This window comes from Corythoichthys intestinalis, chromosome 15 (genome assembly GCF_030265065.1).
Source record: "Corythoichthys intestinalis isolate RoL2023-P3 chromosome 15, ASM3026506v1, whole genome shotgun sequence".
Lineage (NCBI taxonomy): Eukaryota > Metazoa > Chordata > Actinopteri > Syngnathiformes > Syngnathidae > Corythoichthys > Corythoichthys intestinalis.
Genome location: NC_080409.1, coordinates 17,741,896 through 17,760,167, shown reverse-complemented (window position 1 = coordinate 17,760,167; position 18,272 = coordinate 17,741,896). Strand labels below are relative to the sequence as shown.

Here is an 18,272-nt window from a genome sequence, read left to right as displayed (position 1 = left end):
AAATTGTATCATGAGTTCACTTTGCTTAGTGGCACTACATTGCCTTACAAGCAGAGAACTCTGCCACGAAAAAAAGGTATTGTGCACTGTGTTGTAATCATCGAAGTAGCTTAAAAGTACATGCACTGTTCACTTCAGACTTACCTTTGAGGACAATAGTGTTATATGCGCTATCATCGTTGTTTTGTTCTGCCAGCAAGGGACTATAACTGTAGTTGATACACTTGATCCTGTGCCCATTGCTCTCTTGTTCTTCCCCTGTTGCTCCACCCCACTATCCTGCTTTCTCTCGCTATCTACCCTCTGTCCCAACGAGAGGTTGCACTAGACTTTTTCGTTGTCTGTCATTTTGACTGACAGGGTCATAAAAATCCGGTCATAATCTATTTTTACCCGTCACTTAAATTTTTAAAATGATGATAATGACATTGTGCTGACCCTTTGTTTGGCATAATTCACCTTCCGTACTTGTGTGTCCATTTGGCCGAGCGCGTTACCGGCTACGACACAGTCACGTGACAGACACTTAAGAGCCGCGCGCGTTCCGGTGTAGATTCAGACCTACAGCGGCTGGACACAGCAATTCGAGCTAACAAGACTCTTAACATTGCATACCGCTTCAACATATTCAATAGTATTTAGTTTTCATTCATTTTAAATTAATATTCTGTCCCAACAAGCTTAACAGAGAATCCACACCGTGCCATCACACATCAAGCAGATGAATATGTAACTTTTTCTCCGCACTGACAAAAACAGCTGACTGTGGCCCCAGTAGCTAGGCTACATATGGAACAATGAAATTAACAGTTCACCTGCTGTGGCCGGAACGCAGTGTCACACTTTCCTCCTGGTGCGCATGGACTTGAATTGCGTGCCCGCTTGTGCAGTCCCTCTTTTTTCACCTCTTTTATCAACACCATTGTCGTTTTGGGGCTTTTTGAAGAAACTTCAGACACTCAGTTGCCTTGACATTTTTCAGAGTAAGGCCAACGACGTCATGCATCAAGAGAGACAGTAGCTAATTAATATGCTCACTCGCCACCCTGTGGTCTGGGGTGTGAATTGCAACCTGTCAAAATGACAGATGGACTTCAGTTTTTTCCGTCACCGTTTTAAAAAATCGGTCAACGACGGAAAATATTCGGTTAACGCGACCCCTGGTCCCGACACCCCAAGACAGATGACCCACAGAGTCTGGGTCCTGTTCAAGGTTTCTTCTTCTTCCACCATCCCCCAAGCGCGTTGTTATTTGGTGTGTGAAGGTGTGCCAGTTTTGACATAATTAATGTCTAAAATTCCATGAGAAAATGTCTCTTATGAACTGGCCCCAGATAAATAAAATGACCATAACTTGGTTGTTGTATATAGCAAAGAAGAAGTGTATTTCCTATATTTTTCTGCGAATGATAATAGTTGGTCCAAGCTGATGATGGACATTATCACCACAGTTTTCAAGCTGCAAACTGTGGGTCCTTGTTCCCACTGTGGCCCATAAAATAATGGTCAACATGTGCATGTTGCACCAGCTTTGAATGTTCACACCCCCACTTGTGCCCGTTTTGTTTCCAGCAGAAAGATTACATCTGTTTTATAAAGCAATAGGCAACTGCAGTAATGTTATGTCCGTTTTTGTTTTTTTGGTTTTTTTTTTTTTCACTTTTGTTTCATGCCTGACACTGCATCTTATTCTCCTTTTATGCAGCTGCATGTGGCTGATAGTCATATTATGCATGGTGGTTGCCTTTCTATTGTGGCACACACGGGTGTTGCTCTGCAAATACATTACAAGCAGCGTGACATTACAACATCTTGTTGCTTTCCTTGTCGTTTATGCTGGATTTATTGTTTATTATTTTTCCCTGCAAAACAGGATGAGAGATGCTGATACACAAAACTTCCATTTAGTTTGGTGCTACCTCTTTTAATGTCAGTTCGTTTCTCTATGCTCCTTGTCTAGAATAGCAGCGCATACTGTGTGGTGAACCAGAAGGTGAGTGGGCCTGGCCATTCCCCAATAACTCTTGTCATCATCCAGCTTCTTCCATGCTGCTTTGAAAGTGTAGGAATGCGTGGGGACCTGTCGCTACAGGCACATTGTTACTCTGTCTTCATTTCAGGGGGGGGGATCACATCAAGAAAGGTCACCCTGATTTTGCTTCAGTTGAAATTAAACATTCAACAGCTGTCCTTCTGAGTTATCAAAGCCGATACCTAAACTGTGAGTTGTAGACGAGGGCAGGTCATCTAAATGTAATTCTAAGCAGCCCTCTATCTTAATGTGCTTTTAACTGACTGATTGGCAGTATGAAGGATGAAGGACAAATCTTCCAAGTGCTGACTAACCACATTTGCTTCTGCTTCATCTGACTAAATATTAAGCTTTATGTGCATGCGATTTCTATGAGTCCTCATACTTTCTGGTGTGTTGCCACATTGCTTCAGATGTATTTGAGAGACAGAAAGCTGCTTAGCGCTCCAGAATCCCGCTCTTCAGTATTCTGAGGTCTTCTCATGCAGCTCACGCTGCCTCATCATCCATCTCCAAATGCAAACTGTTCCTGTGTGCTTTGCTGTTTGGCTCTCCAGCCAGCATCTCACTCCTGCTCTCGCTTTTTTGGATGGATTATATTGCGAGGTACAATCAGGCATTTCATCTTCTGCAGCTATTGTGGGATTTCACTTGGAAGTCCGCTCTTAGTGACAATCTCACTAAACAGAAGTAGGCAGAAATGCCCCTTTAATACAACAGGAGTTGACAGCTTACTTTGCATTTCGCTTCAACAGGGGTGAATCGAGGAAATAAGCAAACATGTTCAGTGAATGGCTCAGTGACGATAGAAGATATTTTCCCCTGGACTTAACCTTGTCCAGGAATCAACAATGTGCCTGTACACCCAATAAGCTTTGTTCTATGTCTCTAGAATCAATGAAGCTTGTGCTCTGCCTGATTGGATTAAGACATAATCAAATTGAGCGTGATAACAGTGACCTTCCCCCTGTGAGGGACGGACAGACAGCGAGCAAGCAGGAAGGAAAGGGTTCATATAATACTCAAGCTGCATTCATGTGTGTTTGTGTGTGTCAGTTTATGTTAGAAAGCATGTTCGTTGCTGTGGGAGCATAAACAATCTACATTTAGTTTTGTTACACCATGATTTCAGGACCGAAAGCCTTGAGAGAGCATTAGCAGGTCCAGGGAAAGAAATTTGTGTGCATGTGTGTTGAATTCAAAATAGTCTGTTATATCCACACAGCGTACCTATTAATTTCTCCCTAGCTGTGTCGCATTTGGCCAAACAGCTTTTGGAATCATTTTTATTTTCAGCAACTTGACGATCTGATTAATCTGTTTAATGAAACATTGATGTTCAGCCAGAAGTGTTTTTTCCCCCTCTTAGGACACTATCAGATTATTTAGTTGTTGAATGTCCCATTTTTTAAATAGGCAATCACTAAATCTGTCAGTACTTTTGTTTTGGCTTAGATTTAATCACCTAATGAATGAGAATTGGCAAAGACCCAACACAATGAGACGAAACATTCAAGATCAGCGTAGCAAATGAATATACAGTATATTAATTTTGTTATGCCTATGCATTCGCAGTGCTCGGATTGGTGAGGTTTACTATATTTTGACCTTTATATACCATATTTTAATAGAAGGCTGCCCTCCCATTTCAAACAATAGGTAATAGTTTTTATAGCCTCACAGAAAAAAGAAGACTAAAACAATAAATCATTCTGATATGACTTTCCATTTACACATTCATATTTTGCACACAAGTTTCTTTTTTGATTTACAAGATACTGTAATTTCTCTAGTGTAACCCTGTTTTATTGAGACCCCTCTCCAAATCATCCTTGAAAAGCAGTTTTTCTTTCCAAGTACTATCTGTATAACACTTTGTATTTTTTCATTTTTTTCATGGCAATATTCTGTTCGCGCAGGTGAGAAAAGGAGTTAAAAAGAGGTGTCAGAGCTGGTTGTGAGTTAGCGGAACATTTTGTTTAGGCGCCATCTGCAGCAAAACATTTGCTCTGTTTTGCTGTCAAAAAAATGCGAAAAGCTGCTTCCGGTCAGGTCTGGACTCATTGCTGGCCACTTTAGAAGTCTCCAGTGCTTTCTTTCAAACCATTTTCTAGTGCTTTTTGAAGTGTGTTTTGGGTCATTGTCCTGCTGGAAGACCCATGACCTCTGAGGGAGACCCAGCTTTCTCACACTGGGCCCTACATTATGCTGCAAAATTTGTTGGTAGTCTTCAGACTTCATAATGCCATCCACACGGTCAAGCAGTCCAGTGCCATAGGCAGCAAAGAGACCCCAAAACATCAGGGAACCTCCGCCGCGTTTGACTGTGGGGACAGTGTTCTTTTCTTTGAAGGCTTCGGTTTTTTTCCTGTAAACTCTATGTTGATGCCTTTTCCCAAAAAAGCTCTATTTTCGTCTCATCTGACCAGAGAACATTCTTCCAAAATATTTTTGGCTTTCTCAGGTAAGTTTTCGCAAACTCCAGCCTGCCTTTTTTATGTCTCCGAGTCAGAAGTAGGGTCTTCCTGAGTATCCTACCATAGAGTCCCTTTTCATTCAGACGCCGACGGATAGTACGGGTTGACACTGTTGTATCCTCGGACTGCAGGACTGCTTGAACTTGTTTGGAAGTTAGTCAAGGTTCTTTATCCAACATCCGCACAATCTTTCGTTGAAATCTCTCATCAATTTTTCTTTTCCGTTCACATCTAGGGAGGTTAGCAACAATGCCATGGGCTTTACAATTATTACAAAATTGCACACGGTAGACAAAGGAACATTCAGGTCTTTGGAGATGGACTTGTAGCCTTGAGATTGCCCATGCTTCCTCACAATTTTGCTTCTCAAGTCCTCAGAAAGTTCTTTGGCCTTCTTTCTTTTCTCCATGCTCAATGTGGTACACACAAGGACACAGGACAGAGGTTGAGTCAACTTGAATCCATTTTAACTGGCTGCAATTGTGATTAGTTATTGCCACCACCTTTTTGTTACACCATTATTTTTGGACCGTGATCTTTGAGAGGGCATCAGCAGGTCCAGGGAAAGAAATTTTTGTGCGTGTGTGTTTTGAATTCAAAACAGTCTGTTAAATCCACACAGCGTATCTATTAATTTCTCCCTAGCTGTGTCACATTTGGCCAAACAGCTTTTGGAATCATTTTTATTTTCAGCAACTTGATGATCTGATTAATCTGTTTAATGAAACATCGATGTTCAGCCAGAAGTGTTTTTTTCCTCCTCTAAGGACACTATCAGATTATTTAGTTGTTGAATGACCCATTTTTTCAAATAGGCAATCACTAAATCTGTCAGTACTTTTGTTTGGGCTTAGATTTCATCACCTAATGAAAGAGAAATGGCGAAGACCAAACACAATGAGGCAAAACGTTCAAGATCAGTGTAGCAAATGAATATACAGTATATTAATTTTGTTATGCCTATGAATTCACAGTGCTTGGATTTGTGTTTCCTATATTTTGACCTTTGTATACCTTTTTTAACAGAAGGCTGGCCTCACATTTCAAACAATAGGTAATAGTTTTTATAGCCACACAGAAAAAAGAAGACTAAAAAACAATAAATCATTCTGATATGACTTTCCATATACAAATTCATATTTTGCACACAAGTTTCTGTTTTTCTAGTGTAACCCCAGTATGATTGAGACCCCTCTCCAAATCATCCCTCGAAAGCAGCTTTCCCTTAGCAAGGACAGTACTATCTGTATAACAGTTTCATTTTTTTCATGGCAGTATTCTGTTCGCGCAGGTGAGAACTGGAGTTAAAAAGAGGTGTCAGAGCTGGTTGTGACTTAGCGGAACATTTTGTTTGGCCGTCATCTGCGGCAAAACATTTGCTCTGTTTTGCTGTCAATAAGGACACTTGGAAGACACTACAAGATGCTCGTAAAGATCAACACACACGCAGCGCCCCCGCGATGTTCTCTGATTCACGTTGAGTAATGAAAATGTTGTTATATAGTCATTTTTAGCACCAGACATTACATATCATATCGGAATTAAATTACAGTTCACATTTTTTCACAAGCTCTTGGACTAGAGGTAGACACAGGAGTCTGTTTGACTCGAACTCCCAAAGAGATTGATCCCAATTCCTTCCAAACCCAATTTTACAGAACCCCACTCACATCCGTCCTTTTACTCCTAGTCAATCTTTCTCTATATTCTCTCTTAAAAGTCGCTACAGTGGAGAAATTTCATGGTTTCGGCAAGGGGAACAAGAGGCCTTGAACTGGTAAATAAACTGCATTAGAATAAATTTTCCTAATTTTGCATTCCACTTGAGAAATTACGGTATTACGGTAGTACTTTGCCTGGGAGCAGATCAAGACATTTGGTTAAAAGAAAAGGCAAACCTGCCTGCAAGTAACTGCTGCCATGTACAGTAAATATTGGGGATCTAGACTGAGCTGTAGACGCTCACAGTCTACAGCTACAGTAATAACAATTAGGAACAGGTTGCATAATACACAAGTAGAAGCAAACACCAGAAAGCGGAAACACAGAAGTAAGCATACATAAGGGAAGATTTACTTATCACACTGCAAATTTAAAGACCATACATCTAAAAGTTGGTAATTTTTCACCTAAATAATCAAGAAAAATTTGCTTTCAAATAAAGCTTTGAACAATACCTATTGTTGAATTAAGAACATTTTGAAATTTTAAAACCTTTTTTAGGATTATACAAGTTTCTTGATTAAAACAAGTTTGTCAAACTTTATTTTCAGCGAGCTATTTTTCTTATTTCAAGAAATCTGTGTAAAATTTACTTGAAGCACTTAATGATAATTTCACTTATTTCTATATATGGCGGGAAACACTCAGGTTACTTGAAGTTCCGCTCTAAAACCCCCAATTTGACCAAATTTCAAAATTGTCCTTTATGCATGTGTGATACATAATTGGAAATCTCTGTTTTCTGGGGGAAGAAAAAATTTTGAACAGGAGGGCATTTTAAGAAAAAAAAAAAAGTTTTCAAACAGCAAAACCCTAAATGGAGGCGAGAGCACGCGAGAGCAGAATTAAAGACGCCATGATTTTAACGAGATATTATCGCGTACTTACCTTTTTTCGATCCAAAAACTTCATGTAGCATGTATCATCGAGGGTCAACAAACAGATGTGAATGGCCACAGCCGGATTTTGGGGGGATTTTATGGGTGAAACATGGTAATATAACAAGGGTCGCGATGCAGAAATCACAGACATCAAGGAGTGGTCGAGATTTTCTTTTTCATATATTTACCGTTTTAGGCGTTTTTTTTTTGTTTGTTTGTTTTTTTTCTTTGTTTAGATCGATATTGTTTGGATTATTTATCATCTAACATATCAGGGAGAATGTGATAGTAACAAAAAAAATACAATTTAGCGACAGTTATGAGGTAGAGATCCATTACTTTTTTACAGACGCCATTTTTTTCATTGTGACGTAATTTGTTTAAAAGTTTAATAAATTAATTACGCACATATTTTAAAGTCGTGTGGGTTTTTTTTTTCTTTTAAACAAAATATTAGACATCAATTAATGATTCTACGCTAAAAATGACAGACATTTTGAATAATAAATATAATTACTTACCTTGTTTTCATGGCTGGGTTGAAATAAAAACGGTTGCGCGACGTCTGTAAACGGTGGTTTCCAGGGCAAATTAAAAAGAGTTTGGGGGCTTAATGCACCATGAATTTGCTATGGCAGCATATAGACATATTGTTCTATCAAACACAACAGTTGTTTTGGCTTAAAATAAAGCAGTTTCTTTTAAAGAGGAGTGCAAGAGCAGAAATTGCTTTTTCAGTCTTGTCTGTGTTCGACGCCATACATATATACAGTGTATATAATACATATATTTTTTTTTTTCCCCTTATGTTGGTATTCTTTCCACATTTGTTGTTTTGTGAAGACGTATGTATATGCGTGTGATGTATTCTGGCGCATTTCATTGTCAATACACTTGAAATTTATAATCCAGTTTGGACTCTTATACTGAGATTACCACAGTCATTGTATCGATATAGAGTATGATCAGATCTGACAATATCAGATTCCTTGTTTTTCGTTCCTGTTTACGCCACCCAAATGAACAATTGAATCACTTTAATCAGAATGTAAATTCAGCCCAAGATAGCAATAGAGGCCTTTTAAGACTTGTCAATTGAAAAACTCTCAAATTGAAAATATAAAAGTATATGTATTATACGTATATACGTGTATAAATGTATAATTCTTGTTTTTACTCTGTGATATGTATCTAGTGGGTCTGAAATATAGACTAATAAATAAGAAAGCTAAATATACAAATATACTATTGAAGATATAACCTTGCTGGTCAAAAATGAGCCATGAACATGTACAATGATGTAGCGATTTTTATTATAAACATCACTGCAAAGTGCAAGTCTCCAGATTCACCTTGGCATCCTGAAATAATCAGAAACCTTCACACACAAATATGTATTATCCTTCATGTGTATTCGAATACATTCTGTGAAGGTTGACATCTCATTTTGTATTTCACACATACACACAACCCTGATTCTGAGCCAAAATATAAGCCTCATCCTTCAACCAATGCATGGACAATTTACTCTCTGTCAGTAGGCACAAATGTCCATCATTAACCAACCTTTCACTGGGACCCTGAACCTGCTGCAGGGAACCAGGGTGACATACAAGGGAAAGGGGCGGCAGGGGAGTTGATAGAAGTGAAGGGTGGAGGATGAGAAGGACAAATAAGTAAGTGGAATCAAAGTAAAGACAAATAAGGGTACGTATTACGCCCTTACTTTCTTTCATTCCTTCTGAAGAATGAAAGGGAATTTTAGACTTACAGATAATATCATTATGACCACAGTATAGTATGTTGGCTAAATGAACAGCATTCTTACTAGATTGCTGACCAAGGTAAGTGGCCAGCAAAGGAGATTTGGTAATATGTGAGGATAGTACCGATGCCCTGTGTTACCAAAGGCTTCTTTTAGCTCCTTTTAAGTCGTGTCATTAAGTCATTAAATCGCAGGGTACTCATCACTCTTTGATTCAGAGAGAGAGAGAGAGAGAGCAATGAGAAGAGAGGAAGTAAGAAGCAAATATGACATTTTAAGATTGCCTGCAGCTGCCCGGTAAAGTGGGATTAGGGTTGAATGCAATTAAAACTGCGAGCATTTTTCTTCCTTCAGCAGGTGGCAAGCAAAAGTGCAGTGGCAAAGCAGTCTTTTGAGCTCATCATCAAGTCACGGAAGTTGCTCTCTCAGCTTTCTAAAGTGTGCATTGTCTTTCTCCCTCACCTTGATATTTTTAACATTGGCACCCTTCACTACATTTTTGAACGCCACATTTGAATTCCTTAAGGGGGGGACCTCACCTGAAATATGTGACATAAAAATCATACTTGGCAAAATAATGAGGCTGGAAGCAGTAAGGGTGAAGTTGTGGCAGTGAACACGTTTCAGTTTGACTACAGCCATGACAGTATAGCTCTTCATTTTAGGTTGCACTATAAGAACTCTCTTTTACACTGTATTGCAGGATTGGAAATTAACAGCATAATCACTATAACAACCATTGTGGTGGAGTTGCAAATGATTCCTAACGAAACAATGGATTAAGAAGTCTGTGTATTACTACTAAACATTTGAACAAAGAGATGCATGCCCCCTTCAACACAGGAGTTTTAATCCAGTAATGTTATGCCTCACCTCTTTTTATGGAAAGGTTTAACAGCGCGTTATAGAGTGAGCTCTGCAGTGGAGTTCGTTACGGTGCTGTATCAATGACTGTAAATGAGACAGCAGGAATTTTTATTATGGACCATTTTTTTTCTGCCAACTTCATTATGTATCACTAAGCACAGCTTGGTAAGAACACTCTCTTCTCAAATGAGACTCCTTGCATTAAAGGTATTGTTCAGTTTAAAATGAACTACATTGTCATGGTATATTTATACAGTATTTGTGCTAATAAAACAAATGCCTCAAATCCAGTGAAATTGGGACGTTTGGTAAAATATGAATGAAAACAAATACAATGGTTAGAAAATTCTTTTCAAACCACATTTAATTGAATATAATACCAAGATGATGTATGTTATGGGGGTGTTTTGTGCGTATGTATGGGTGTGCGTGTATATATATGGCGGAAAAAACAGACAAGACTGAAAAAGCAGTTTCTGCTTTTGCACCCCTCTTTGAAATAAACTGCTGAACTGCTGAAGAAATATTGTATTGTTATATTGTATTTTAAGACAAAACAACTGTTGTGTTTGATAGAACAATATGTCTATATGCTGCCATAGCAGATTCATGGCGCATTAAGCCCCCGAACTATTTTTAATTTGTCCGTTTTACCCTGGAAATCCCCGTTTACAGACGTCGCGCAACCGCTTTTGTTTCAACCCAGCCATAAAAAGAAGGTAAGTACCGTATTTTTCGGACTATAAGTCGCACCTGAGTATAAGTCGCATTTTGGGGGGAAATTTACTTGATAAAATCCAACACATAGAACAGATATGTCATATTGAAAGGCCATTTAAAATAAAATAGAGATTAACATGCTGAATAAATACACAGTATGATAATGTTATATGATGCATGAACAACGAAATGCGAACGTGGTTGGTATGTTAACGTAACATAGCTATTAAGAGTTATTCAGATAACTATGGCATAAAGAACATTCTCACGCGTGTACCAAACCATCAGTGTCACTCCAAAACACCAAAATAACATGTGAAAAGATATATTGAGTTAATAATTTCACACATAAGTCCCTCCATAGTATAAGTCAAACCCCTAGCCAAACTATGAAAAAAAACTGCAACTTATAGTCCAAAAAATACAGTAGTTATATTTCTTAGTCAAAATGTCTGTCATTTTTAGCTTAGAATCATTAACTGAAGTCTATTTTTTTTTTTTTTTTTTTAATTAAAATGATTTTTAAAAAATTATTCACTAGCATATTTTAAACTTTCAAACAAATTATGTCACAATGAAATAAATGGTGTCTGTAAATATGTCACGAATATTTACCTCATAACTATGGCTTAATTTTATTTATTTTATTTTTTTGTTACTGTCACATTTTTCCCGATATGTTAGATGATAAATAATCAATCCAAACAAAGAAAAATTTAAAAAAAAAAATACTTTTAAAAGGGTAAATATAGTATATGAAAAAGAACATCTCGACCACTCCTTGGTGTCTGCGATTTCTGCATCGCGACCCTTGTTATATAATCATGTTTTACCCATAAAATCCCCAAAAAATCCGGCTGTGGCCACTCACATCTGTGTCTTGACACTCGATGTTACATGCTACATGGAGACTTTGGATTGAAACAAGTTAACTTGCATTTGTAGAGTAGCAATGAACTACAGTAATTGACAATGCCTGTTTCCCCTAGATCATCTGAATTTACTGTTATACTGTAATATCCCATTAAAATCATGGTGTCTTTAATTATACTCTCACGTGCTCTCACCTCCAGTTAGGGCTTTGCTGTTCCAACATTTTTTTCTTTTTTTTAAATGCCCTCTTGGGGTCTCATAGCGGAACTTCAAGTCACCTGAGTGTTTTCCGCCATATACATATATATATCATAGCAGGATTATTATTTTTGTTTTGAATAATGAAATAAATATTCTATTTATATTCAATAAAATATTAATTTCAATAAATATTGAAATGAATATTTATATTGAAATTAAATTTCAATATGATGCTTGCAACAAGTTTAACTAGAGACAACCGGGAGTCAAGACTAGGTATAAAAGGGACATCCTTCAAAGTTTAATGATCAGGAATCAGGAATGGGGGCAGGTTTACCACTTTGTAAAAAGTACATGACCCCCAAAAAGACTACAATGAATTTAGGGATTTCCTTATCTGTTGTTCATGATGTCCTCTCAAGATTTGGAAAATATCCAGACATTTTTGCATGTTAGAGGCATGCTCAATCCCTAACAGTAAATTCAGAATATCTAGGGGAAACAGGCATTGTCAATTACTGTAGTTCATTGCTACTCTACAAATGCAAGTTAAAATTTAGTTATTAACCCTGTGGGTTACAATGTGAATTTGCCTCATTGTTTCAAAACTGTGAAACCGTAGTGCAAAAGACTTGCTCACAGTTAACTCCATATTTACTTGATTATTTTATACTGATAGGAACCGGGTGTGAACAAGCACTCCAGACAAACAATTATTTGTTTTGAAGACGTTAAAAAAATTAAATCAAATTTCCACAATATTTTCCTCTTAGGCCGGTACGGTGGATGAGTAGTTCAGCACGTCCACGTACATCCGCAGTTCTGTGATCAAGGGTTCAATCCCGGGTGAAAAATGGCTCCCATGGACTGTGTTGTTAATCTTATTTTTAAAAAGTAATTAGTTACTGCTATAAATTACTTCTCCCAAAAAGTAATTGAGATAGTAACTCAGTTACCTCAATGTAAAAGTAATTAGTTACTCTGCAAAGTAACTGACGTTACTTCTCATGTTCTTTCTACTGGTACATGTTGTTAAATGATCCATTTTATAACGTCTTTCGCATTGACTATATTTGTTTTTATTAACTGACTGAATTGACTCGAGCTGTCTTTTTTATTCCAAAAAAAACACAGGTCAAACTTTTATACATTTTTTAAAAATTTCACCTATATAACATTGTAATGGTAAACAAACTTTCAACAAACAACAACATTCAAATTCCGGGAGGAAAAAAGCCTTTTTGTTTTTTCTTTTGTACTGAAACCGCACCGAACCGTGACCTCCGTACCGAGATACGTACTGAACTTGTGTGTACTGTCAAACCCCTAATATATATATTTTTCAATATGGAGGAGAGGCTCTGAATCTCTTCCATCTCCCATTTTTGAGGTAGTTGTTTTGATTTAAAAAAAATTTTTTTAAATCACAATATTTTGGGATACATCATTCAAGTAAAGTTTAGGGCAAGTGCCTTTTTTTTGGTAATAAAAAAACAAACAAATTAATATTATTATATTTTAGCATCTACAAGGACAACGCCCACTTTGTGATGATAATGCATACTCAACAGGAAAACAGTCCATTACTTTCAATTAATTGTACCCACCTGAACGCCACGAACTGTATGCAAAAGAAAAAGTTGCCTGAGAGTTTAAGATGACGCGCGCCACGCTAAATGCTAAGGCTAGCAAGAAAACGAATGCTATGCTAATGCTCTGAGCCACCTAGCGTCGCGTTTGCAATGGCGTCACAGCCCCCTTCCATCTTCCCCCCTCCTGCCCCAGGTCTCTCCGTGTCTCCCACATCATTCAACCAAATTGTAGTAACGTCCGCCTTCACATCCTCAGTAACGGTAAGGCCGTTGCAAAGATTGGAAAAGTAATTAATTAGATTACTCATTAAAACCAAAATAACGCCGTTAGTAACTCCTTCATACTCTAACTCCGTTATTAACAGCACTGCCCGTGGATGTTAATAAGACAAGATCACTGATTCACTCAGATCGCTGTTAATCAAAAGAGGATTTAGCCTCAGACAGAGCATCCAATCATCGTGCAGAGACGCCAGCCAGCCGAGCCCTATCCACTGTCCATAGCCCCCTAAAGACTCTTGGTGTCCGATGGGTGGGATAAACCAAACCTTTTGCCAATGACTCATCTCGTTTCACTGTGGTGGAACAATGCACTCTCAACTCTGGAGACGCATAAGCGTCCACACTGTTTAAAGGACTGTGAAGCTGCGCAAATGAAAGAAAAGCAATTCATGTCATAACCAGTAAAAAGAAGCTAACAAAAAAGCTGAACAAACGTTGAGCACGTTCTAGCGCATATTTAGTCAATTACATATCACTAGAACTACCAAGGGTGGATCAGCTGATACAAATCACTTTTTCAACCAGAGAAGGATCATCTGACCCTAATCAGCTTTTGTGAGCACTATGGTTCTCATTTGTCATTCCATTCACACTCGCAAAACCACAGGGTTGGATTGCTTGAATTAGTATCTTATGTGTTTGCAGAGAAGGGGTACCTTGGCTGATGGGCGAAGGGTAAACTGGTGTTATTCTAGCTGGCCTGTTGTCACTTTCAAGCCCAGAAGACAGGTTGTGGTGAAAAAGCCACCATAAAATAGATCAAACTACTGACTGGATGTGACATTTCTTATAAGTGTTTACTTGTCCCTTCAACTCTTCCAGTTTTATCCTCTGTGTAATCCAAATGAAAAATACCAGTCATGTTTTCTTTTCTTTCTTTCTTTTTTTTTTTTTTTTTTTTAAACTTCATGCATGGAACCATACTGTGGTCAGACTTACAGTATGTCTCACATATACTGTATGTATGTGTGTAAACTGAATGGAGACAGAAAGGTGTCATTGGATGGTTGTCTGAGGCAATGAACACATTTAGAGGTCATTTTCTCTCCCCCTTCCGAATAGGCTTGTCCAGTTGGACAAAACAGTTGTTGCTTGACGGACATTGGATCGCTCAGGCAGGCAATCGGGCGGACAACCTTTTGACTTCTTCCAAAAGCTGCAGTTTGCCTTCAGTACAAAGGACGGTCTAATACAAAAACAAAATATTTTTTATGTGGTGACATATGACATTCGTCCTTTTCCTGGGGCTAGGTGTTGGAGATTGTTGCCAAAGCAACTTTTCCTTCTGCGCCTTCTTTGCCTCCACATGAGAGTGAGCCAATACTTTTGCAAGACAAACCAAGAAGTCCACCCATCTCTCTTATATTCAAGATGCTAATTGCAGCTATCCAGAGTGACCCCCCCCCCCCCCCCCCTTCTCACCTAGGCCGCAACTCCACAGGAGTGTGTAGGGGGATTGTCTGCTCGATTGCTTGTTTGAGTGGTCTATTGTTTGACAAAGCCCAGTAGTCAGTTTGGTATCAGGGTCATTTGACGCCTTTCTAGTATTTCTTTTTGCAAAAAAAAAACCCGGACTTCCAGTGATATACATACAACAGTTTACATTTCAAACCCTAACCAAATAATTTGTCATACCTCAAACTAAAAAGTAAATGTGCTTGGAGGCAGATGAGTACCTTATAGTACAGTACACTGTTGGTGCACCATAAGTCCCGAGGCATGGATGTCCTTTATTCAAACTGTCATCGCTGCAGAGCCTCCGCCTGTCAACTCTATTAAGCTGCAGCCTCTAACCTTCAAGCTGTACCCTTAAATCTTCAGGGCTGTGTACTTCTCCCAAGTCACCAGTCATATACTGAAAACGAACTCCTGAATCCCCTGAACCGAAAGCTAAAGTCCAGATCACGGTAAGAGCTTTCCAAATCCGTAGCTATGTCATCTTGGTGGCTCAAGGTTCTGTAGTGCCTGAGTTGCAGTCAGTCCAGTGCAAAGGATCCAGTAATACAGTATGTGGCCTGCCAGTGTGGATCACATCTTCTGTAAGACGACCATACAATAGGGACAAAAACTGCAAACCCCAGTGGGAATATGGATTTAAGTCAGTTGAAGTCTATCATTTTAATGTGAGTCTAATGAACACATGACAGATTTAAAAAAAAAAAAAAAAAGGAAATTGATTCTGTCGGAAAGTGTAATGGCCAATATAAAAGCATTATTTCAGTCCCTGAGGAAATGGAACAAAGAGTGAAGATTCTGATGTACATCTACAGTAATTGATCATTTGCTTTTCACATCAGGTGGGAAAATGATCTGTAATGAAGGACTAGTGATTCGTTACTGCTTGTGTGCTCAATGCTTCCGTCTCGTCCTTTACCTAATTAAAATATAAATCGTGATCAGGAGCCTGTTTATGCCTCTGGTCAACACAGAATTTACTGTGATGCTTTTACTCCTGAAGTATGAACATCTCATTATGCTGTTTAGTACATTTTCTTTTGTCTAATTACGATAAGATTAGAGGTATTCACATTTTACGTAACTTTTACTGGTCTCTATGTAAAATCTGATCAGGAAAGTGATCACAATGAGAAAAATCATTTGACCTTGCTTGTCATTGCCATCCAATTATCTTTCTGTCTGTCAATTTGACCTGTCCAGGTAATGCATACAGCAGTAGTTTCTCTTAGGGGACCAAGTTTTTCACCCAATCTCTAATTCAGACAACCCTCTTCTGGAATGCTTGAGACTGGATTAGAGTAAGGATCACGGGAAATGGGGAAGGGTTTAGCATTCTTAAATCAATGAAGTAACTACATTTTTCTATTCGTTGCACTAAAAAACTAGCATGATGAAGAAAGGTCACTCACAACCTGACTGGGTCTCAGATTTGGGTTCTCACAACCCCGCCCCCCCCCCTTTTTTTAGAAGACAATGAAGGTCAGAGTTTGATGAGCCCATTGCCACCATAACGCACATACAGTGGGGCAAATAAGTATTTAGTCAACCACTAATTGTGCAAGTTCTCCCACTTGAAAATATTAGAGAGGCCTGTAATTGTCAACATGGGTAAACCTCAACCATGAGAGACAGAATGTGGAAAAAAAACAGAAAATCACATTGTTTGATTTTTAAAGAATTTATTTGCAAATCATGGTGGAAAATAGGTATTTGGTCAATACCAAAAGCTCTTCTCAATCCTTTGTTATGTACCCTTTGTTGGCAATAACGGAGGCCAAACGTTTTCTGTAACTCTTCACATGCTGTTCACACACTGTTGCTGGTATTTTGGCCCACTCCTCCATGCAGATCTCCTCTAGAGCAGTGATGTTTTGGGGCTGCCGTTGGGCAACACGGACTTTCAACTCCCTCCACAGATTTTCTATGGGGTTGAGATCTAAAGACTGGCTAGGCCACTCCAAGACCTTGAAATGCTTCTCACAAAGCCACTCCTTTGTTGCCCTGGCTGTGTGTTTGGGATCAATGTCATGCTGAAAAACCCAGCCACATCTCATCTTCAATGCTTTTGCTGATGGAAGGAGATTTTCACTCATAATCTCTCGATACATGGCCCCATTCATTCTTTCCTTTACACAGATCAGTCGTCCTGGTCCCTTTGCAGAAAAACAACCCCAAAGCATGATGTTTCCACCCCCATGCTTCACAGTGGGTATGGTGTTCTTCGGATGCAATTCAGTATTCTTTCTCCTCCAAACACGAGAACCTGTGTTTCTGCCAAAAAGTTCTATTTTGTTTTCATCTGACCATAACACATTCTCCCAGTCCTCTTCTGGATCATCCAAATGCTCTCGAGCGAACTGCAGATGGGCCTGGACGTGTACTGATTTCAGCAGGGGGACACGTCTGGCAGTGCAGGATTTGAGTCCCTGGCGGCGCATTGTGTTACTGATAGTAGCCTTTGTTACTGTGGTCCCAGCTCTCTGTAGGTCATTCACTAGGTCCCCCCGTGTGGTTCTGGGATTTTTGCTCACCGTTCTTATTATCATTTTGACGCCACGGGGTGAGATCTTGCATGGAGCACCAGATCGAGGGAGATTATCAGTGGTCTTGTATGTCTTCCATTTTCTAATAATTTCTCCTACCGTTGATTTCTTTACACCAAGCTTTTACCTATTGCAGATTCACTCTTACCAGCCTGGTGCAGGTCTACAATTTTGTCTCTGGTGTCCTTCGACAGCTCTTTGGTCTTGGCCATAGTGGAGTTTGGAGTGTGACTGACTGAGCTTGTGGATCGGTGTCTTTTAAACCGATAATGAATTAAAACAGGTGCCGTTAATACAGGTAACAAGTGGAGCCTAGTTAGACCTCGTTAGAAGAAGTTAGACCTCTTGACAGCCAGAAATCTTGCTTGTTTGTAGGTGACCAAATACTTATGTTCCACTCTAATTTGGAAATAAAAATTTAAATTTAAAAATCAAACAATGTGATTTTCTGTTTTTTTTCCACTTTCTGTCTCTCATGGTTGAGGTTTACCCATGTTGACAATTACAGGCGTCGCTAATCTTTTCAAGTAGGAGACTTGCACAATTGGTGATTGACTAAATACTGTACTTATTTGCCCACTGTAAGTGGAGTCTGAAAACACGTTCACACAAATGTTCACAAAACCAAAAGACACAACATTCAGTTCACGTTCACCCAAAATATGAAGTGGTTCATAAACTTTTGTTCATTGAACTTGTTTAAGTACAACACTGGGAGGAGAGAAAAGATGCAAACAATATTGTAGATTACAATGTACACAACAATAATTTATGATCCTTGAAATTTAGTTGCACTATAAGATATATTAAATGTTTTTTGTCATTTTTTTTTTTTTTTTGGGGGGGGGGGGGGGCTTCG

General features: G+C 38.7%; 1 protein-coding gene across 2 annotated transcripts in view; it reads left to right on the top strand.

Annotated features, from left to right (window-relative positions):
- The window catches only part of dlgap2a (discs, large (Drosophila) homolog-associated protein 2a), a 290,006-nt gene that overhangs the window by 92,873 nt on the left and 178,861 nt on the right, over positions 1–18,272 (top strand). The window contains exon 1 of one of the 2 annotated variants that reach the window (XM_057860275.1): positions 1,959–1,993. The exons of the other annotated variant lie outside the window; for it this stretch is intronic. The gene's annotated coding sequence lies outside the window, so the exon portion shown is untranslated. Of the gene's footprint in view, positions 1–1,958; positions 1,994–18,272 lie in introns of those variants that run through there. 2 annotated transcript variants of the gene reach the window in all.